The 18,758-nt window shown below is 47.6% G+C and overlaps 1 long non-coding RNA gene across 1 annotated transcript; it reads left to right on the plus strand.

Moving 5' to 3' along the window:
* Positions 1-14,785: 14,785 nt before the first annotated feature.
* LOC135967006 (uncharacterized) lies at positions 14,786-18,335 on the plus strand. Its single transcript, XR_010580784.2, has 2 exons — positions 14,786-14,992; positions 17,358-18,335. It is a non-coding gene; the product is annotated as an uncharacterized lncRNA (long non-coding RNA).
* Positions 18,336-18,758: the final 423 nt, after the last annotated feature.

Genomic DNA, 18,758 nt, shown 5'->3' on the forward strand with positions numbered 1-18,758 from the left:
TTTGATTGAGTACAAGTGTTCCTGAGGCTCACAGAGGTTAAACACCTTAAGGTCATGCTGTGGGGCCAGGGTTTGAACTCATGTCTCCCAGAGCCCACAGCCTCCACCATCATACTGTCCTGCTTCCTACATGGATCTATGGGGTCAACCACTGCCTTTGTGGGGAGGGCGCAATCTGTCAACAGGGCTGTCCTGTTGTCTGTGCTTCTTCCTTCTCCCCTACCTTCCACCAGACCCTAAGTCAGTCAGGAGACCAGCTTTCCTTTACCAAGCCCAGCGACTGGAGGCTTGCTGATAGATGGACCACTTGCCATGGGGGAGAGTCCTGAGGCTGAGTTCAAGTCCTGCCACTACCAGTACCTGACTGGGCAGTCTTGTGCAGAGCCCCTTTCTGAATCTGTTTCCTCATCTGTTGAATGAAAGGACTGGACTACAGGGGTCAGCACACTTTCTGTAAAGGGCCAGTTTGTCCCTATTTTAGGTTTCATGGGCTGCACAATCTCTATCACACTGCTCAGTGCTGCCATTGGTGCTCAAAAGCAGCCACAGACAATCATAAATGAATGAACATTCTTCTGTTACAATAAAACTTTATTTACAAAAACAAGTGACGGGCCAGGTTTGGCCCCCAGGATATAGTTTGCTGACTCCTTGGACCAGACTATCTCTAAGGAAACTTCTGGATCAGAGAGTCTGTAATTTTTCATGCAAGTAAAAGCTTCTTACAGCCAAGTTGGAGAAAGGGCTTGTCTAGCCCACACTTACCTGCTCAAGTAGAAGGCAAAGAGGTTCTGAGAAAGGAGGCCTTGGTTCCACAGGTTATCAAAGACAGGGGTGGCTCTTCAATGCCAAGGCTGGGGTAGCCCAGTCCCAGGATGCCATCAAAGACCGTGTATTTCATGAACTTGTCAGGCTCCTTGACACTCAGGCCGAACCCCTGGCCTATGTCCACAAGGTCCCCGATCTGTGAGAGAGGAGGGTGTTTCCGTGGAAAGATTTGGGAAGTGGGGCTGGGGCTGGGGCTGGGCTGAGGCGCAGGTGGCTGAGGAAATAGCACTAACTCTATGGGGAAGCCTAGGGCCACTGTGCCGTGGGCGGCACCTAAGCGAGTGTGGGTCCCTGTGGGCTATCATTCTAACTAACTCCAACGCCTCCTTCACATCGTCCGAACTTAGCCACAGAGGCCACTTTCCCTTTTTACAGTTGAGACTCCGCGTGTGACCACATGGTTCCCACTTGAGGACAAATGGGTAGAGAGCAGGATTGTCCCCTTTTTGGTGTCACTATGATCTGATGACAGAAACAGAGAATTCATTTCGGACTCCAAAGGTGGTCTTTTCTCACCCCCTGGGGGAAACAGTAGCCCGTTACACCATGTAGCCGCTAGGGTTCTTATGAAAATTCTGCCTGGGAAATGCTCCTTTAGATGTGTGTGTGTATGCATGTGTGTGTGTGTGTGTGTGTGTGTATGTGTATGTGTGTGTATGTGTGTGTATGTATGTGTATGTGTATATGTGTGTGTGTATATGTGTGTGTATGTATATGTGTGTGTGTGTGCATGCGTGTATGTATGTGTGTGCGTGTGTGCATGTGCGTATATGTGTGTATGTGTGTGCGTGCATGTGTGTATATGTGTGTATATGTGTGTGTGCGTGTGTGCATGTGTATGTGTGTGTGTGCGCGTGTGTATGTGTGTGCATGTGTGTGTATGTGTGCGTGTGTGTGTATGTGTGCATGTGTGTATGTGTGTGCATGTGTGTGTGTATGTGTGCGTGTGTGTATATGTGTGTGTATGTGTGTGCATGTGTGTGTGTATGTGTGTGCATGTGTGTGTATAAGTGTGTGTATGTGTGTGCGTGTGTGTATGTGTGTATGTGTGTGCGTGTGTGTGTATGTGTGTGCATGTGTGTGTATGTGTGCATGTGTGTGTATGTGTGTGTATGTGTGTGCATGTGTGTATATGTGTGTATGTGTGTGTGCGTGTGTATATGTGTGTGTGCGTGCATGTGTGTGTGCGCATATGTGTGTGTGTATGTGTGTGCATGTGTGCGTGTGTGTGTGTGTGCAGGCACTTTTGGGGAGGAGTCCCTAGTTTTTTTAGACTCTGAGTGTGACCACATGGTTCCCACTTGAGGACAAACGGATAGAGAGCAGGATCGCCTTCTTTTAGAAGACAAATGGGAAGAACTCATTTATGAGGCAGGGCTCCCCTGAAGCTGTGACCCCTGTTTTCCCTGCCTGGTGCCTGTAGCCCTCGGTCCCAGACAAGTTCTATCCTCTTCCGAGAATACTCCACACCCATGTGAGTCCTGCTTCGCCTCCCAGCTCTGCTGCTTGCCAGCTGTGTGACCCTGGGCAAGGCACTCACTCTCTCTATTCCCTCATATGTAAAACGGAGATAATAGTAGAGTCTGCCATGCCAGGTGGTTGTGAGGATTAAGCAAGTTATTCCAATGGAAGCGTCCAGCATGGCACCTGCCACAGTGTGAGAGCACAAAATTGGGTGGTTTTTACCCACCCACCTCTGTCCCTGTGCCCAGCAAAATCAGCCTCGTACTCATTGTGGGAAAAGGGGCTGCAGATTTGTGCCTCCCTCACCCAAGCACCTCCAGCAGGATGGTCCCGCTCTCTGGGGAAGCTGTTCTGGAGGAGAGTGCATGCCAGCGGGGGCATCATCTCCCCAGGTCACAGCGCCACAGGGCAGGCGTCCAGCTGCTGATGGACTTTAGGAAAGATGGACACTCCCACCTGCTTCTGCATCTGGTCCCGTAAGTGACGGTCACGCCTAAGGCCAGCCCGGCCTCTGCCTCTGGTTTCCATGTTACCTTAACATTGTCATAGCCAAGAAATCCCAACATTTGCCCGGTGCCATAGGCGATGCTGATGGGCCGGCCTGAGACCCGGAACGTGGAGGACAGCAGAGAGTTGAAGATATTGTGGTTAGCTGCAGACACAGGGGTAGGCATCTGTCAGGCCTGCTGGGGACCGAAGAGGAGGTGCTGGGAGGATATGAGATGGGGGAGGGAGCACTCACTGCAGGCTTGGCTGGCACAGTAGATGGAGGGCACCCACAAGTCAGTGAAGCCTGTGTCCAGAATGACCTTGAATTCCTGAGGCGGTGTTCCATTGGTGATGATGCTAATGTAGGCCAGCTGCCAGGACCAGGGAGGGATGGTGAGGGAAGGCCTGGCATCCTGGCCATGCCCCTGGTTCCCAGGGTGCCTGCCCTCATCAGGCATTCCGTGTTTCCTGAAATCACTTTCCAACAGCCCCACCACACAGCCTCTGCTCAAGCCACCACCTTCATTTGAGAAGCTCTCCAGTGTTCCCCACAGCTCTCCAAATCCTTTCCACCCTTGAAGACCTGGTCTGAGTGCCTCCTCCTCCAGGCAGCCCTCCTAGGTTGCCCAGGCCACTGTGCTCTTTCCTTCCTTTAAACTCAAATCACATAATATTAATACCACACAGTTGGTCCTCTTATCTGACATTTACTTACTTTTGCCTATTTCTCTGGGTGGGCTATGAGTTCTTGAAGAAGAGATGAGACCTTTGGTTATATAAGTAACAATAACCATATTGTTAGTTTATCATAGCATCCCGCACCACAGGGACTCAATAACTTAAACTTTTTTTTAGAGTCAGAGTCTCTCTCTTTTGCTCAGGCTGGAGTGCAGTGGCATGATCATAGCTCACCACAGCCTCGACCTCCTGGGCTCAAGCAATTCTCCCACCTCACCCTCCCAAGTAGCTGAAACTATAGGTGCACACCACCACACCCAGCTAACATTTAAAACTTCTTGTAGCGACATGGTCTCGCTATGCTGCCCAGGCTGGTCTCAAATTCCTAGCCTCAAGGGATCCTCTTGCCTTGGCCTCCCAAAGTGTTGGGATTACAGAAGTTAGCCACTGCATCTGGCCTCAATAACTTTTTTATTGGTTTGATTCTTGGGACTGAAAAGGCTAAACTTTTTTGTTGTTGTTGAGATGGAGTCTCACTCTGTTGCCCAGGCTGGAGTGCAGTGGTGCGATCGTGGTTCACTGCAGCTTCCATCTCCCGGGTTCAAGTGATTCTTGTGTCTCAGCCTCCTGAGTAGCTGGGATGACAGGCATGCACCACCATGCCCGGCTAATTTTTGTATTTTTAGTAGAGACGGGGTTTTGCCATGTTGGCCAAGCTGGTCTTGAACTTCTGACCTCATGTGATCCACCTGCCTCGGCCTCCCAAAATGCTGGGGTTACAGGCGTGAGCCACTGTGCCTGGCCTAAACTTCTACATAGGGTGTCAAACTTGATTTGCAGTTTTCTTTGTTGTCATTTGATCAGACATGGATTGCCCTTCAATGTGGCTCCTTTAGCTCAGTGATTAGCCTTAGTTCAGAAAGGGCAAAGCTCCCATAACAAGCACTGTCTTGGTTCAAGGGTGCCCAGTGACACTATCACTGGCACAGAAATGGATGCTATCTAGCACCTGGTCATTGCTGGGCCCAGTCACTACGGACCAACAACAGAGGGCAGGAATGCTTTCTCCTCTGGAAACGGGTCGTGTTCCCCGGTCGTGTTCCCCACTCTCTGCTGAAGCCCCAGCCCTAACCCGCTGGCTCACAGCCCCACATGAGCCCCAGTGCTTGCTAGGGGCCCTAGGGGGCGCTCTGGAGCTCCATCCTGCCAGCATACTCACATCCAGGTAGTTCCTCATGGGTTCCAAAGATATTCCATTGTCCTGATATTGATCAAGAAACTTATAGGCCAGGCTGTAAGGATATTTCTCAAGATAATCTTTCAGCATGTCATTTTCCCGGAGGTTTTCTCGAATGGATTTGATCTTCATCAGAGGGATTCTTCAACCGAGCATTGGGAAGGGAAACAAGTAAGAGACAGTCATCGGCTGCTCCTTACTATAATGTGACTGTCACACTTTGCACTGTAATTACACCGTGCATTTTCCAAGCTTTTTAATGATTGTTATCTTATTATCAGGAAAAGACACCCAATGCAAAGGAAAGACCGCGGCAGTGGATCTAGGTTTAATTCCAGGTTCTATTGTGTCATCTTGGGCAGGTCATATGATCTTTCTGAGCCTCCGTTTCCCTATCTATCTATAAAAAAGATGGAATGATGATACCCTCCCTAGCATAGAATGTTTGGAGGTGTTAAGTGAGACAGTGGATATAATGCGCCTGCCATATAGCAGGTCCTGACAGTGACAGCCCTTCCTATTGCTAATGCCATCTCAATGTCTCTTTCTCGGGCAGCCCTGGGAGGGCGGTAGAAGGGGAATCATTATCTTCTTTTATAGGGAAGGAATCTGAAATGCAGGGACTTTGTGACTTGGCTCTGGTTACACTGCTTGTTAGTGGCAAACCTGGGCCTAGAAGTAGCCCTCCTGATCTCTCCAGGGTTCAACCAGAAGAAAGGGGTGAGAGAGGAAGCCAGGAAGTGAGAAAAGTCATGAATGCTGAGATGGGGAATAAAGTGGGGAAACGAAGAGAGTAGAGAAACAAGAATGAGTCAAAAGAGAGAGAAACACAGAGTTTTGCATACACAGAGACACCCAAAGAGACAGAGAGCTAAAAGAGAGAGATGCAGAGACAGAGGTGTAGCCACAGAGACACATATATAAGGAAACAGAGAGGGAGCAAAGAGAAAACCTAGAAAATTGCACAGAAGAAATTCTGTTTCTAGGTGGGACCACATGTACAGCTGCACAGGTTGGGCACCGAAAAATTCTAGGGAGTCCCATTCACATAGCCCATGATGTGACTGGTGCCCCTGAAATTGTGCAGCTCTGCAGACGTGCCCCAAGACCTTTCAGCCTCACAGCACACATGGCTATTCATCAATAAATGGAGACTTGAATTTTATATGAGCATCAGAGAATGATTACATTTCCTTCCCCATCCCTGCACTGGAAGGAGAATAAGAGGCAAGAGAAGAAGAGGGCAAGAAGGAGCCCACAGAGACAGCTGATGTCACGTGTCTCATACTTACTTGACCAAGCATTCTGAGAGAGCCACCAACCCGAGGATCGTAAGCCACTTCATACTTCCTTCGTGGGTTTAAAGCACTCAGGAAAGAGTGAATTCTGAGCATGCAGTGGCTGTCAAGAGGAGCTCATTTAAATGCACTCTGATCTGCCCTAGTCATCCCCTTGAGGGCCAGTATCGACTCGATAAGAAATACAAACCTTCCTGATAAAGTCTTCGCCTGCTTCGTGTTTGTGAGGAGGGGACCTAGAAAATTCTCAGAATACAGAGATTTCTATTCTAATCTCTTCCTTGGGGCATGGCTGAAAAAACAAAAATAAACCATACAGGGGAACAACGAATGGGGAGACTCTTGCTATCTTGGAGATAAAGGCACTGAGCATAATGTGATAAAAATAAGTGTTAGATGCTATGCTTGACATTTATGATCTCATGCAGTCTTCCCAGTGACCCTGTGAGGTGTACATTGCTGTCCTCATCCGGGAGGGGATTGCTAGGACGAAGAGAGGTCAAATCACAGAGTGAAAGTGTTGGGAGCGGCCCACTGACTTATGAGTGGATTTAGGTAGTGGGATGGCACACAGCAGGGCCACTTATGCTGCCAATCTGCTTCAAAGAGCGAGGCTAGAGCAGTATGACCATCGGACAATTTTAATATTGGAAGAAATGTGACGCATGCAACCCAAAAATATTGTTTGTATCCAGTAAACATTTACTGAGGACCTGCTGTGTGCTGGAGAGCGGGATAGATGCTGGGAAATCAAAGTCAAATGAGACATGAGCAGGCCTTGCCTTCAGGGAGTTTGCAGTCTGGAGTTTGCAGGCAGGAATCACAAGCTGGAGACCCAGTCAGCAAAGGAAACAAATGGAAGGGCTGGGTGGGCATCTCGGGCACGGGCACGACTGTCTCCCCACAAGGGAGCCGCCTCTTCTCTGTTCCACCAGCAGTTGCCACACTGGCAGGTGGGCTGTGACGCCAGGTTGGCCAAGTTTTCAAGACGTGTAAGTGGGAAAAACTAAAATTGTGTTTCTCTTACTACACTCTTTTTTTTTTTTTCCCCCTTCCTTTCTTTTAAGACGGAGTCTCGCTCTGTCGCCCAGGCTGGAGTGCAGTGGTATGATCTTGGCTCACTGTAACCTCTGCCTCCAGGGTTCAAGTACTTCTACCTCAGCCTCCGAAGTAGCTGGGATTACAGGCGTGCACCACCACGCCCGGCTAATTTTTGTATTTTTAGTAGAGCTGGAGTTTCACCGTGTTGGCCAGGCTGGTCTCGAACTCCTGACCTCAGGTGATCTGCCTGCCTCGACCTCCCAAAGTGCTGGGATTACAGGTGTGAGCCGCCACGCCTTGCCTCTCTTACTACACTCTTGCGACGTGTTTCTTACACCAGATGCGTGGGGCTTTTCTCCCCACCAACAAGCTCACAGTCAACTCTGCAGCAGACACCAGCCGGCTGTCCTCCAATTCAATTCTGACACCATCCACCTGGGGATAGCATCAGATCCCACAGATTGAGGGCTCAGTCTCATAAGACTGGGCCCCACTTCCAATGCCAATTGCAAGCTCCAGGTTGTTTGACCTGTGCTTCTGACCAACTGGCCGTGAGTCGGGGTTCCTAAGACCCCCTCTTTGCGTTCAGTTAATTTGCTAGAGCAGCTCTTGGAACTCAGGGAAACATTTATTTACATTTACCTGTTTACTATAAAGGATATTACAAAGGATACAGATGAAGAGCTGCACGGTGGGAGGTATAGGAGAGGGGGTGTGACACTTCCATGCCTTCCCTGGGCGCCCACCCTTCAGGAATCTCACGTGCTCTGCTCTATGGAAGCTCTCCGAACTCCGTCCTCTTGGGCCTTTCATGGAGACTTCATTGGATAGGCATGATGGAAGCACAGACAGCCGTGTAGAAGTGTGATTGAATAGCTGGGCACGGTGGCTCATGCCTGTAATTCCAGCACTTTGGGAGGCTGAGGCTGAGTGCTGTAATCCCAGCACTTTGGATCACCTGAGGTCAGGAGTTCAACACCAGCCTGGCCAACAGGTGAAACCCTGTCTCTACTAATAATACAAAAATTAGTCAGGCGTGGTAGTGCACACCTGTACTCCCAGCTACTCGGGAGGCTGAGGCAGGAGAACCACATGAATCGGGGAGGTGGAGGTTGCCTGTGATAATCCATGGTGACAAATTTGGGCAGTAGGGGTAAAACTGACACAGAACCCCAGCCAGGCACTGTGGCTTATCCCTGCAATCCCAGCACTTTGGGAGGCCAAGGTGGGAGGATAACTTGACCCCAGTTCAAGACCAGCCTGAACAACATGGCAAAAGCCTGTCTCTACAAAAAAAAAATGCAAAAAATAGCTGGGCATGGTGAGCCAAGGTCGCGCCATTGCACTCCAGCCTGGGCAAGACTCTGTCTCAAAAAAAAAAAAAAAAAAAAAGAAAGAAAGAAAGAAAAAAAAGAAGTGTGATTGAACAAAAAGGGAATGATCTATGTTGATAGACTGAGTGGGAAACCCAGCAATGCCTGTCTGCTGAGATGCTTGGTCTCTCCGTGCAGCATTCCTTCCTGCAGCGTGTGGGGCAGGACCCCTCTGAAGTGGAGTTTTACGACCTGCAGTCATGCAAGGCCAGTCAGAGAATTTCTTTATGGACAGAGGCAAGGGAAGATTAGAATATATTTTTAGGTGCTAAGGCCTGCCTTGGAGAGAAAAAGGAGCAGGTGAAAAGAAGGCCGGAGGAGGTCTGGGAGAAAGATTCTGTTTTCCGAGTCCTGGTTAGGGGCCTAACACACTGCAACCTTATAACAAAACACTGTAACAAGGGCTATGGGAGTTATGAGCCAGGAACTGTGGATGAAAACTGATGTGTGTGTGTGTGTGTGTGTGTGTGTGTGTGTGTGTGTGTATGTGTGTGTGTGTGTATATATATATATATAATAAGAAGTCAAAAGTCTGGATATTTATGTGAAATCCCTGATCTTTAGATGTTAGCAGCTAATTACTTTGTTTTTCAAGAAACATAGTGTGCGCCAAACCTTAAGCAACCGTGGGATGTGCAGGTTTTTATTTCTGGCCTAGAGGTGGGAGTAGAAGGGGGCCTAGAAAGGGAGGGTGTAGAGGGCTAGAAAGGGAGAGTAGAAAGGGGGTAGAAAGGGAGGGTGTTCAATTCATGTTTGCTGAATGAATAACAGATGGAATGCATTGATTTTCCTTCCGCTTGTAAGGAAAGACTACCAGGGTCCGCTAAACCAGCTGGCTTACTGAGAGCTCCCACCTGATGGGCAACTGCTGTAATTCCCCTGATAGGATCCAGGCTGGAAACATTTTGTCTGCCAATTAAAAAGAAATAATTAAAGTGTCTCACCAATCAAAAAAGATAATAAATGACCACCAGGAGCTTCTGCTTGCCTGAGATGAGAAGAGCTACCTTCTTAAACTGGTATTATTCCAGGCAAAGTAAAGAAAATGGAATGGTATGGCTCCTTCTGGACTTCCAGGGTCCTCATGTTCCCATACAAGATCCAGATCCAGTCCATGCCCATCTTGGGTAGAGCAATGCCAAGGCTGATCTGATCCCCAGGGTTGGGTTGCAAATGACGTGGGGCCAAGATTGCTCCACTGTCACAGGGATAAGCCTGTGACACAGGGATACGCCTTTTCTATATGAACTATATTTTGGGTAATCACAAATAGTTGACTAAAAAAATTTTTTTTTTTTTAAAATTAGTTTCAGGAATAAGGAAAAAAAGTTGTTTTATTAAAATTCCTGGCTGCGTGTGGTGGCTCACACCTGTAATCCCAGCACTTTGGAAGGCTGAAGTGGGAGAATCACTATGAAGTATTGTAATTAAAATTTTGAATTCAAGTCGAGCTCTCATGACCAATTTTCAGGAAATAATGTAGGTAAAGGAGCATGTATCATTCAAATCCTATACATGGGACATCCTGTAGGACAAATGACCTCTCCATGCTCCCCCTACTTAAAAAAATAGACTTTACTTTTTAGAGCAGTTTTAGCTTCACTGCAAAACTGAGCAGAAGGTGCAGAGATTTCCCACATATCCGTGCCACCCCACCTCACATGCACAGTCTCTCCATTATTAATATCCTGCCCCAGAATGGTACATTTGTTACAATTGATTAACCCATGATGATGCTTCATTATCACCCCAAGTCCACGGTTTGCATTAAGATTCACTCTTGGCATTGTACATTCTATGGGTTTGGACAAATGTGTGATAGGTACCCACCATTATGATATTATGCAGAAGGCTGGGCGTGGTGGCTCACGCCTGTAATCCCAGCAGTTTGGGAGGCTGAGGCAGGTGGATAATCTGAGGTCAGGCGTTCGAGACCAGCCTGACCAATATGGTGAAACCCTATCTCTTCTAAAAATACAAAAATTAGCCATGCGTGGTGGTGTATGCCTGTAATCCCAGCTACTCGGGAGGCTGAGGCAGGAAGCTCGCTTGAACCCAGGAGGCGGAGGTTGCAGTGAGCCACGCTCGCACCATTGTGCTCCAGGTACTGGAAAAACTGGGTATGCTATGCAGAACAATGATAAAACTAGATCATGCAAAAAATTCAAATCAAAATGGATTAAATACTTAAATGTAAGACCTGAAACTATGAAACTAGTAGAAGAAAACATTGGGGAAATGCTTCAGGACATTGGTCTGGGCAAAGATTTCTTGGATAAGACCTTAAAAACACAGGCAAACAAAGCAAAAATTAACAAATGGGATGTAAATCAAGCCAAAAGGTTCTGCACAGCAAAGAAAACAATCAGCAAGGTGAAGAGACAACCCACAGAATGGGAGAACATATTTGCAAACTATTCATCCAACAAGGGATTAACAACCAGGAATATATAAAGAACTCAAACAACTCTACAGCAAAGAAACAAATAATCTGATTAAAAATAGGCAAAAGATCTGAATAAACATTTCTCGAAAGAAGCATACAAATGGCCAACAGGCGTAGGAAAAAAACTCAACATTCCTAATCATCAGGGAAATGCCAGTTAAAACCACAGTGAGTTATCATCTCACCCCAGTTAAATAGCAGTGATCAAAAAGACAGAAGATAACAAGCACTGGTGAGGAGACCAAGAAAGGGGAATGCTCATTCACTGTGGGTGGAAATTTAAATGAGTACAGCCTCTATGGAAAACAGAATGCAGATTCTTCAAAGAACTAGAGATAGAACTATCATATGATCCACCAGTGCCTCTGCTGGGTATATATCCAAAAGAAAGGAAATTAGTCGGCCAGTCTGTGGCTCACGCCTGTAATCCCAGGACTTTGGGAGGCTGAAGTGGGTGGATCACCTGAGGTCGAGAGTTCGAGATCAGCCTGACCAACATGGAGAAACCCCGTCTCTACTAAAAATACAAAAAAATTTATAGCCGGGAGTGGTGGTGCATGCCTGTAGTCCCAGCTGCTGCAGAGGCTGAGGCAGGAGAATCGCTTGAACCCGGGAGGTGGAGGTTGCCTTGAGCCGAGATCGTGCCATTGCACTCCAGCCTAGGCAAGAAGAGCAAAACTTCGTCTAAAAAAAAAAGAAAAAAGAAAAAAAAGAAAGGAAATCGGTCTATTGACGAGATATTTGCACTCCCGTTTTTATTGCAGCATATTCGCAGTAGCCAAGCTAGATATACTAATTACCAGATTTGATCATTACACACTGTATACTTGAAATCAAAATATCCCATGTACCCCATAAACGTGTACAACTATTATGTATCCACATACACATTTTTAAGACTGGCTGTTTTCACTTAGTTATATGCATTTAAGGTTCCTCCTTTTCATGGCTTGATAGCTCATTTCTTTCTTTTTTAAATTTTTATTTTCATTTTTATTTTTTGAGACAGGGTCTCATTCTGTTGCCCAGGCTGGAGTGCAATGGTACCATCTTGGTTCACTGCATCCTCTGCCTCCCAGGTTCAAGCCATCCTCCCACCTCAGCCTCCCAAGTAGCTGGGACTACAGGTGCACGCCAGCATTCCTGGCTAATTTTTCTATGTATATATTTTTTGTAGAGATGGGGTTTCACCACGTTGCCCCTGCTGGTCTCAAACTCCTGAGCTTAATGGATCCACCTGACTCAGCCTCCCAAAGTGCTGGGATTACAGGTGTGAGCCACCGTGCCCGGCCAATAGCTCATTTCTTTTTAGTGCTTAATAATAATCCATTGTCTGGATGGACTACAGTTTATCTACTTATTCACTTACTGAAGGGCATCTTAGTTTCTTCCAAGCTTTGACAATTATAAAGCGGCTATAAATAGTCATATGCAGGTTTTCATGTGGATATAAATTTTCAGCTCCTTTGGGTAAATCCAAACAATGTGACTGATGGGTAATATGGCAAGAGTATGTTTAATTTTGTAACAAACTGCCAAGCTATCTTTTAAAGTGGCTGTGCCGTTTTGCATTCCCACCAGCAACGAATGAGAGTTTCTGTTGCTCCATATCCTCACCAGCATTTGGTCTTGTCAGTGTTCTGGATTTTGGCCATTCTAACAGGCCCCATACACTTACTTTATAAATAAATTAATGGCATATAAAGGGGGACTGCTATCTATTAAAAGTATTTATTATTATTACTTTTTGAGATGGAGTTTCGCTCTTGTTGCCCAGGCTGGAGTGCAATGGTGCAATCTTGGGTCACTGCAATCTCTGCCTTCTGGGTTGAAGCGATTCTCCTGCCTCAGCCTCCTGAGTAGCTGGGATTACAGGCACCTGTCACCAGGCCTGGCTAATTTTTGTATTTTCAGTAGAGATGGGTTTCACCATGTTGGCCAGGCTGGTCTTGAACTCCTGACCTCAGGTGTTCCACCTGCCTCGGCCTCCCAAAATGCTTGGATTGCAGGTGTGAGCCACTGCACCTGGCCTATTAAAAGTCTTAAGAAACAGCCACCAAAGGCAACACATGCAGATGATCTCGAGATCTTGATCCTGGATCTGAATATATCAACTGTTAAAAGGCATTTTTGAGAGAATCAAAGACATTTGAACATGGACTGGATATTAGGTGATATTAAAGTTGGTAATTAAAAAAATAAAGTTGGTAATTTTGTTTGGAATAAAAGAGCATTGCCTTTATACATATATATATATATTTGAATATATATATTAATTACAGCTGTGTGTATATATATATTATATATATGACCCTTGTCTCCTAGAAATGTACAACAAAATATTTACAGTGAAATGGTAAGCTGTATGCCTTAAAATATTATAGCAAATATAAATATATAAAGAATAAAATTTTAAAAAAAAGAGTGTTGCCAGGTGCCGTAGCTCATGCCTATACTCCCAGCACTTTGGGAGGCTGAGGCAGGTGGATTGCTTGAGGCCAGGAGTTTGAGACCAGCCTGGCCAACATGGCGAAACTCTGTCTCTACTAAAAATACAAAAATAATCTGGGTATGTTGGTGCATGCCTGTAATCCCAGCTACTCAGGAGGCTGAGGCATGAGAATTGCTTGAACCTGGGAGGCAGAGGCCGCAGTGAGCCGGGATCGCACCAGTCCACTCCAGCCTGGGCGACGAAGTGAGACAAAAGAAAAAAAAAAAGGGGGTGGGTGTATATAAAACAAAGATTTGCAGAACGGTGTGTAATTCTTGATGCTGAATGATGGAGTATGAGGTCCATGACACTTTTCATTTTTACTTTTATGTTTGGCCCTTTTTTGTAATAAGTTGAAAACATTTCCATTTTGAAGGTTCTGTCTTTAGTGGTACCCCGAGGGTTCCAAGCAAGGCCGACTTGGGTGGGCCCCACACTGGCCAAGTTGCTCCTGCCCACGGCTCCGGCCCTTGTCCTGCTGTCTCCCACCACTACCTCTTGAGGTTGTCTGACCATCAGCTTGAGACTTTGAGGAGCCGTATCGGGGCCTGAAAGTGGAAAGGATGAGAACAGCTTTAGAAACAACAAAATGGGGGTCTCCCTCCCAGCTTTGTCTGCTTTAGTATCATCTGCAGGGAAGGGGCAGGGCCCTGGGTAGGGAGGGAGCCAAAGACTGAAGCAGTGGGGGTGTGTTGAAGGGAAGGGAGGAGGGATTCATAACTAAATAACAGAGAGGAGGGCAGCTTGCACAAGATGCAAGACAGACTGGGATGGAGAGAAGCCCGGGGCGTGAACAGAGGGTCTGCAGAGCAGAACAAGATGTTGGAAAAGGGTCTCCTCTGGCAGTGGGACGTATGCAGTGAGTCAAGTTTAAACAGAGAACAGCCGGCTGCGAGGAGGAGAGAGCTAGGATTTCTGTAGTACCTACCAGCAGTCCAGTCCCATTTGGATCTTCTGGTCAAATGGTGCTGGAGGCTGTGTCCTTCCTGCTGGAACTCCTGCTCCAGACATGGAGGTGGTAGAGATGCTTGCTGCCCGTGAGCCATGGGAAAGAGGCCACATTCAGTGGCCCTTTTATTACTCTGTGGCCATTGGCATCATCTCAAGCTGGACAGCAAAATAGCAGGTCACCCAAAACATCTCTGCTTTTAAAATATTATCTAATCTATCTAACCTTTCTTGGCATGTCTTGGACTTAGAACTTTTTCTTTTTTTTTGTTATTCATTCCTTTAGTAAAGGTAATTCATCAGCCTGACTCAGTTTCCGTTGAAGAATCCACAAGCTTCCCAGTTGGTAACTTCTGCCTGTGGCTGTCAGATCTCATCCCACAGAATCCAAGTGTTAGAATGTTCCATCGGGCAGGGGTGCAAAGGTCCTTTAGCTCCTGCATGTCAGTGACGTGGCACCTGGTCTACCATGTTCCATTCTGAGTCCAAGACAGATGTTGCCCGCGAACAACAGCACCTCCGACCACTGGATGTGGCCCCAGAATCCTGAGCAACATGTGATCCCTTCAGCCACGTGTTCTAGCAACCAGCGTCGGCACTGGATCGGGAATGATTGCTATTCTTGGACAAGTCCAGTCTGTTATCCTGGAGATGGGGAAACTGAGAGCTGGGGTGTATAATTTGCCAAATGGATGCAAGGTAGGTTAGTGAAGTGCTGGGACCCAGGGCTTCTGGCTCTCAGGTAATCCTCTTCCCACTGGCCATAGGCTTGGGGAGCTCCGAGAAGGGAAAGGTGAGAGAATGCCCAATTGCGGTCCCTGCTGCCAGCTTCCGTAGGCCACTTTCAGGGGTCTGCAGGTGCCAGAGCTGAAGTTCTTTCCTCTTTCTCCTTAAGTCCGGCTCCACTTCTGTTGCCAGACCTGCTGTCTCATGGCAGCAGGAAAGCAGTATTGGAAGCTGCCAGACACAGTGTGGGCAGCCCCGGCTGGAGTGGCACCAGGAAGCAGGAGGCAGTGGTGCCGGTCAGTGCTTGACTTGTGCCCAGCTTGGCAGTCCCGCAGCTTCCCCTCCTTGTTCCTACCACACCGACCCTCGTAAGTTGGTGTGGCATTGGCCTGTATTAGAGCAAGGAACATGTTCTGGTCAGACTTTGACAGCTGAAACCCAACGTTCTATTTCATCTTTAGGGGATAAGAATCCCCTGAGTTGGGAGGGTCAGACAAGGGTGCATTCGAGGACCTGTTGCCTCTCTGATGCTCAGGAAAGACCTCGGAACTTTGAAGGCCCTGATGAGGGATGAACAACTCATGCTTTCTGGGGGCTTTGCTGTATGGAGACAAATAATGGATCAAGGAAAACCCACCGAGAAAGCCTGGGGAATTACTTGGGTCTCAACTTATCTCAGGTTGAATTCTAGCCACCAGTCCTCCTGGTCAGGTGCTGGTGCCCCATGGCCATCTTCCAAGAAGGAATGCAAGAACCAGACCCTGCCAAAGGAGCAGCCACCTTCAGGGGGCCCCTGTGATCCCACTGGGGGAGATTAGACAAGAGCGTTTACTTTCCTCCTGGCCCTATGGGTGTGCTGGGGGTTCCACCCAGGAGGACAAGCAAACCCCAGAGTTCCTGGTGGTGGCAGTGGCACCCACTGTGCCTCTTGGAGCTGGAGCTGCTGATGATAACCAGCTTATCTACGTGGCCCTGGGCCCAGAGGAAACTCAGTTCTATTGACACCTCTTATTTTCCCGCCTCGGTTTGCACATAGCCCCAGGGCTTGCTGTTCTGGGAAAGGGGTTGATAACTCATTGCTGGTAACTTGCTCCGAGTCAACAAATCAAGTGCGTGATGAGGTCATGGTGTGTAACTTGTGGCCTCAATGGCCTGGTTGACGATGGTGTGTTCGGGCGTGGACGGAAGACTGGAGATGGAAAAGTGGGCCTTTGCTATTGCTCTTCCCCCTGTCTAGAAGTTTCTTCTCCCAGCTCTTTGGCTGGCTCCTCCTCAATATTCAGCCGCCATCTCAATGTTCCTTCCTCAGTGAAGCCTTCCATGGTCACTCTGGTCTCCCAGCAGTGAAGCCTGACTCGGAGGAGCCCTGGAGACACCTGTTGAATGCCTTTTCCCACGTGTTCTTCATGGGTGCCCTGTGAGGCTGATAGTGTCTCCAATTTACAGATGAGGAAACTGAGGCTTAGTGGAGCTAAGTAAATTCCTCAAGGATTTATGGCAAGTAAGTGGTAGAGTCAAGATTTGAACTAGGTCTGTCTGACTACAAATTCTAGGCTCTTGGCCACTCTGCGGCTCATTAGTACTGGGCTTGGGAGATCAGGAAATGAGGCAGAACAAAAGGAGGAGAGGATGGGTGGGAGGAGGAGGGAATAACTGAGGACAGGTCTCATCTATTAGGAAATATTGATTCTTTCAGTGAACACTTGAGGGTGCTCGAAGCCAAGTTCATAAATTGCTCACTATTTGTGAATAGCCTTGCAGACAGGGCCATGGAGGACAGTGTACAAATTGTGCCCAGAACACAAGTGTCAGGCCATGGGGGAAGGAGGCCTGAAGTCAAGTCATGATTCACTGCTGAGCCATGCACCTGGGCAGCTGCAGCCACCTGGAGGAGGCCAGCTTTTTCTGAATCTAACAAAGGCTCTAAGTGGGCTAGCAGTGGCCCTGAAGTCCAGGAAACAAAACATTTAGAAAGGCAATGTGGCAGCACTGCAATGGAGGCATGCCCCGGGCATCCTGCAAAGAGGATGCCCAATGCTGCCTTAGGTGGAAATTTAGGAAGGCTCCCTAGTGGAGGTGGCAACTGAGCCGAGTCTCAGTGGATGAGAGAACTTAGCCAAGTGGGCATGGGGAGGAGGGAACACCAAAGAGGGCAGCACTGGCATGATAATAGACCTAAGGGATTATAAGTCACCTGGTAAGGTTAGATGGCAAGGGTCATGGGCCCAACTGATGCATGGTATTAGTCAGCATGGGCAGTATATGCTGCAGTAACAAGCAACACCCAATTTCACAATAACAAGGTTTCTCTTTTGCTTTCCCTATTTGTCCATTACAGGTCATCTAGGGCTCTGGTTTGAGACGTCTTCACTCAGGGATGCAGACCGATGGAGACTTCACCATCTATGGTGTCACTGGTGGCTACAGCAGGGCAAGAGGCACATGCCAGTTCATGCACCCGCCATGCCAGGAGTGCCTGCAGGAGTGAAATGGGTCACTACTATTTGCATTTCATCGCCCCAAGCAACGCTGAATTTCAAGGGACTATGGAAGTATAATTCAACACGGTTTTAGAATGAGGACTAGGAAAATCTGAAGAACAGTGCTAATGATATACGGCTTAACATGGGGAAGGAGAGCAAGGACCACATCACGGTAGGCTTTGAGTGCCATGGTCAGGCACTTGGAATGTTTCCTGTAGGCAATGAGGAGCTTTGGGTGGGTGGAGGTATGAGGTATGAGCCTGCAAAGAAGGCAGCAGAAGAGAGGAAAGTGAGGTTTAAACATGAGAAGGGTGCCAGAGCCAAGGGAAGAAGAAGGAAATACGAAACATCAAACAGAGAGGGAAGCCGGAGAAATGGGCTGGGGAAGCACTGGACAGTGAGTGGAAGTCAGGCCCTCCTGCCTCCAACCCTCCCTTTCACTGGAAAGAGAGAGACTGGAGAGAAAGGGATGGAGGGAGGAGGTGGGGAAGACAGAGACCAGACAGACATTTTGAGGGGTTGCTTAGACTGGAAAATCAAGACTTCAGTGGAGCTTGGGGACCAACCACAAATATCTAAAAGCTTTTCGCAAAAACAAGGGACTAGACTTATTTGATGGCAAATGTTCAGAGTAGCATAGGGACAAAACCTGGGAATTATAGGGAGGCAGATTTAACTTTTATTTGATAACAACTTCTGTTATCAACTTAAGCTTGTTGTTTGAACTATGTACAAGCACCTTGCTGGGGTGAAGAGGCCTGTAATGTTTTGAAATGTTTATTTCCTTCCTGTTCTCGTGGCTGAAGGAAAGAATGAATGAATATTTAATACTGCAGGCTAGGACTGTTCTTTGAGAGTGGGAGGTGACAGTTAATGGCTTCGTGGTATTCTAGGGCTGTACTGAAGAAAACTCCCACCCAAGCCAGTGTTTAGAAGATGAAGTTAAATGAGAATGGGGAGGTAAATAGAGAGGTAAGTGCCATGTTAGAAAGGAAGAGGAAAAAGCTGGTTGTGGTGGCACACACCTATAGTCCCAGCTACTTGGGAGGCTGAGGTGGGAGGATTACTTGGGTCCAGGAATTGGAGGCTGCAGTGAGCTGTGATCGCGCCATTGCACTCCAGCCTGGAAGACAGAGTGTGACTCCATATCTAAGAAAAGAAAACCAAAAATTCCCCCAAAAATGAAAGAAGGAGGAGGCCTTCTCTGGGGGAAAGAGGGGTGATGACTTCCTTACACAGCTGAGGCTGATTATGCT

Source organism: Macaca fascicularis, chromosome 14 (assembly GCF_037993035.2).
Source record: "Macaca fascicularis isolate 582-1 chromosome 14, T2T-MFA8v1.1".
NCBI classification, from domain to species: domain Eukaryota; kingdom Metazoa; phylum Chordata; class Mammalia; order Primates; family Cercopithecidae; genus Macaca; species Macaca fascicularis.